This window comes from Ammospiza caudacuta, chromosome 10 (genome assembly GCF_027887145.1).
Source record: "Ammospiza caudacuta isolate bAmmCau1 chromosome 10, bAmmCau1.pri, whole genome shotgun sequence".
Taxonomy (NCBI): Eukaryota; Metazoa; Chordata; class Aves; order Passeriformes; family Passerellidae; genus Ammospiza; species Ammospiza caudacuta.
This window is the reverse complement of record NC_080602.1, coordinates 5,355,648-5,360,763: the sequence shown is the minus strand read 5'-3', so window position 1 is coordinate 5,360,763 and position 5,116 is coordinate 5,355,648.

Here is a 5,116-nt window from a genome sequence, read left to right as displayed (position 1 = left end):
TTTCACACAACTGATTGTTAGGCTTAGGGCTGTAATCAGTTGTTCTTCTTTTACTTGAAATTCAAATCTGTCCTTTTTGAACTTTATTATGGCTCCCAAGTTCTCTAGTAAGTCTCTCCCTAGTAGAGGTTTTGGCGAATTTGGCAAATACAAATCTGTATTTGATAGGTTTCAAAAAGTAAGCTTTTTCTGGTTGGCCTGTTGCTCCCACAACTTGTACAAATTCATCACTTTTAGGTACCAATTCTTGATTTAAAACCGAAAAAGTTGCTCCCGCATTAACCAAAAGTACTGTTTGAACTGTGCTTTAACCCACTGAGTTAATTGATCTACTATAATTAACAGATATTTCCACCGACCTACTTTAAGCAAGTCTACAGAATTAACCTGGATCTTTTGAAATAGCCGCTAGGCTGTTTTGCATCCTCCAGAGGGAGGGCTTTTAAACACCTTCTTATTTACCTTTTAACAGGTGAGACACCCCTGGGTAATTTGCCTTTTAATTTCAAATATCCCCATACACCAAAAAATTTTAAAAGGTGATCACAAAAGGCTCTTGTTATCCCAGTATGTCCGTCTATACAAGTTATCTAAGATCTAATGTGCCACTGGTTTTGGCATCATAATTCTATCATCAAGAAAAACTCACTTTTCCTCCTTAAATGTTGCTCCTAATTTCCTTATAGCTACCAATTTTACTAGCAGGAGGGAAAGAGTCTCCTGCTGGATTTCTATTTTTATTTTTGTAAGGTCATGATTTTAGTATCTCCTTTTCTTGAGGTCGCTCTTCTGCTTTTTTTTTTTTTATCAGCCAAATTATTTTTCTGACTCTATTATCCTTAAGTCCCCTTTCCTTCCAAACTTCTTTAAAAGTATGTACTACACTAAAAGCATATTTGGAGTCTGTATAAATAGTCCCTTCTTGCCTTTTTAAAATCCACAGGCTTGCCCCGACCAGGAGGGACTAAAGGGACCAGACTCCTTCACTCTAAACCTTTTTCTACCTCACCTGGATGCCAACCCATGTCATTAATTTCTAGATTGTCTTCTTCAGGTAAAGAATGAATTTCAAGTTTTCCTTCACAGGGTTTTATCTGTAAATTTAGGGCTATTATTAGATCTCTGCCTAACATATCTTCCTCGGCCTCTGGTATCAACAATAAATCATTTACTCCAAATTTGTCATTCGTTTCAACTTTTACTCCTTTTATTACAGGAACAGGGAAAGCTTCTCCTGTAACTCCGATTACTGAGATTTGTTCACAACTGATCTCACATCCCTGGGGTAATTTCATCACTGTTGACCGAGAAACTCCTGTATTTACTAAAAATACAAATTCTTCACTCTGAGGACCTACTCTTAGTTTTATTATCAAGGGCTCTTCTAGGTGTAATTCGATCCTCTTCGTTAAACAAAACTCTTGCCCTTTCTGATTCTCCTGAGAAGTTTTCTCATCTTGCTGTTTCTTCTGTTTCTTTCTGCAATTTTTTTTTGCAGGTGCCCCTTTTTATGACAATAAAAACAGGTAGGTCCCGCACCCTTCAAAGTGGGGCAAGAATTTTTAAAGTTTTTTTTTTTTTTTTTTTTTTTTTTTTTTTTTTTTTTTTTTTTTTTTTTTTTTTTTTTGCTGCGGGAAAAATGCACAGGTCTTGTGTTCCTAAGAATAGATCCTGGCATCCACTGTTTGTCTTTCCCTGCAAATTTTCTGTATTCAAAACTGTCTGCAATTCTTGAACTGCTGCCACCAAAATTCTGGCATCTGCTTTCTGCTTTTTCTCATTTCTACTACATGCATCACAGCAACGTTCTTTAGGCTTCGAACCTTTCTTATCCTTTTCCAGGGCGAGTACCAGGGGGTCCTGAGGTGCTACGTTTACCCCGCACTCTCTTTGCCACTCCTGTTTATTTCTTAGGGTAAAGAACATGTCAGCATACATCACTTCGTACTCTGTTGACCTCCCATAGTTATTCCCTGTGTTGGTTTAACACTTCACACACAATTTTCAGTCGCTTTGTCCTGGCTTCTCGCGTCGCAGCGATGCTGCGTCTCATTCACTCTCAGCCATACCCACACACCTTTATAAAATAGTTCCTACCTTATGGTCTATATCAGAACAGACTGTTTTACCAGGTTTGGTCACAAGAGGTCGCTTACAGACCATGAGACACCGGTTTGCCAGATTCATACAATCGCAGCCGTAGACAATATAACAATTGCAGGGGGTCACAATTTTCTTCCGGATGTCTATCAACTGATTCTCTTCTAAAAGATTACAAAGAGAGTGACAAGGCGTTTCCTGTAAAATTTTGCAACAGACACATAGAACAGACACAAGAAGATCACCGGCCGACAAACCTCTCAGATAGCAGTCTCAGTTCTTAACCCTTAATTCGCAGTATTATAACATCAAACACAATGTTGAGACAGTTTCCCATACAGTATAAACGAACCAAAGATACCAAGATAAACAAATACTCCTTTCAGCAGGACTTTAACCTGCGTTCTCCCTCTTCTTTGTTTTTTTTTTTTGTTTTTTTGTTTTTTGTTTTTTTTTTTTTTTTTTGTTTTTTGTTTTTTGTTTTTTGTTTTTTTTTTTGTTGTTGTTTTTTTTTTTTTACCCCTGTGTTTCTATTACCGGGACTCTAACCCAGTGTGGCAGGACTTTAACCTGCGTTTCTATTACCGGGACTCTCACCCAGTAGCAGGACTTTATCCTTTTCTCTACAAAAACAATGCCGGGAATCTAACCCTGGCAACCCAATGCTAGCAACCCAATGCTAGCAACCCAATGCTAGCAACCCAATGCTGGGGTTTTAACCCAGCTGGGATTCGTTACCGGGGCGTCCCCCAGCTTTCCCTTCGGGCGGTCACGTCTGACCCCCGTTTCCCTACCAATAAGACCAATAAACAATTAAAATACCTCTTAATTGAAGCAGGAGATGCAGGGAACCCTCCGTCCACCAAGGCGCCGGTCCAGGGGGGTCTCTTCTGACAAAAAATTCGTCAGGGGCGCCCAGAGAATCCCGACCCCGGACCCGGCCCGGGAGGACCTCAGGGCCCGGATCTCCTGTCTGGTCCCATCTGGGTCGCCAGAAAATGATGCCGAATTTTGCCCCAAAAGGCGAGAATAACTGCTTAAGAGACTCAGCCTAAGTCAGATAAGCAGGAGGTATTTTATTGCGACGCGTCGGAGAAATCACGAAGTGGATTTCTGAGTTCACATAGCAAAAGCAAGCCTTATATACAATTTTGGGTATAGGATTACATCAGATCAGATACATAATCATGCATATTCATATGGGGCGTGGTGTAGGCGGAGCGTAGGTGGAGACATCTCTTTTGGGGAATTTTCAGGTGGTCGTTCCTGTTGCCTTCATCATAGATGGGGTCTTTCCGATGAGTCTTCCTCTTTAAACTTTTGAACCTCTTCCCTAATTTGGTTAATTCCCGGTGTACTTGGCTTGGTCTCTATAGCTTGGCAGAGTTCTTAGGGTCAGTTTGACATTGTTGGCTCTGAACATGCTTAGCCCATCAGTTCCCCCTATTCCTATCTCCTTCCTGTCCTTGTGTTCCATGCTTTAGCTGATTAATTGCTCTATGTGTTTCCTAATACTATGCCTTCTTCAAATGCCTCACATTCTATGTTTTAACTCATTATTTCTTGGAGGCTATCTGCTTTGGGGCTTCAGTCTTTTGATTCTGTCTTTAAGTTTTTATGAGGTTTTTTTTTTTAATTCTAGCTATTTTATTTTGATGATGAAAAATAGTAAATAAATAAACACAATTGAAAAAACCAAAAGGAGAAAGTGAGACCAGGACCTGCTAGCCTAGAGATTATGGGAGTGCAGCTCACTCAATGTGCCAGTGTCTCACCACATCCTTTCCTCATTGGGCCTCTCCTATTCCTCTTTGGCCATGTTTTCTTTGTGTCATCTGTGCTGCTCTTTGTTACTTGGCATTACAACGGGGCCACACATTGACACGTTTGGGGGACAATGGATCCAAAAGATCCTGTCTAGTCAAAGGTTTTCTACCTAGGTGTGTTCTGTGCTCACCAAAGGCCTGAGCAAAGAAACCAAGAGAAGTGTGCCCAAATCCCAAAGCTTTGCTCCTTTGCAATCTCCCACTGATCTGGCTCACAGGTGTCTTCAATCACAATTCCATAGCTAAGAAAAGGTCATGTATTTCACTGGGAAATGATGCACTGCTTTGGCAAAGTTCACCTGTATGTATATTTACCCGGGACAGCAGTGCAGCTGTGTTGTTTGCACCTTGTTTGCAGAAGATCATTTGGGATCTCCTTTTTGTGTCTCATGCAGAAAGGGAGCTCTTAATTATACCACGCTACCTAAACCACATTGGGATGTAGCTCTGTAGTGGTTCACAGTGAAGCAGACGGCCTGCTGTGTCACTGCCAGCCCTGCTGAGCCTGCGAGGGACTGTAGTGTATCCCATGCCTGTTCTGCCTCCAAGCAGAGCTTGGTTTTCCTTATTAGTGTGGAGTAAATACAAGAGTAATAAAATGGGCAATTAAACTGGCCCCTTTGGAGGATACGCTCATGCTTTGGCATGTCAGTCCTGTACCTCATGCACCCAAGGCTTGTTACTCATCATGAAATATTTTAACAAAAAACCTCCGCTCTCATGTTACATCTGAATAAAACTGCATCAGATCATCAAGAATTCTGCTGTCAGGAACAAGACAAGAGCCTTCCGACACTCACTTGCAGCTGTCCCGGATTGCTGCAGCCCTTTGTGCAAAGCTGCTGCAGACAGAGTGTACGGAGTTGGTTTGGGCCTGTATGAAAGATCTGTGGAGCAGTGTGCAGGGCTCTCCTGGCAGGAAACTGTTTGTCCAAGCCCAGGGACACGGTGCCGGCAGGAGCGGAGCGGCCCCGCTCCCAGCCCGAGAGTCTGTGGGCTGAGCCACGCCGGGGAGACAAGGCAGCGAGGGGCTCCAGCCCAGCTGCTTCACTGCCCTGCCCGCTCCATGGAGCTCTGCCGTGGGAGAAAGCCGACACCGGATGAGTCCCCGAGCTTCCATCAGCTGCTGGAACTGCTCCGTGACAGCTCCTGTTCTTCCGAGAGAGACCCCGGCGCCTTCTTGGAACGCG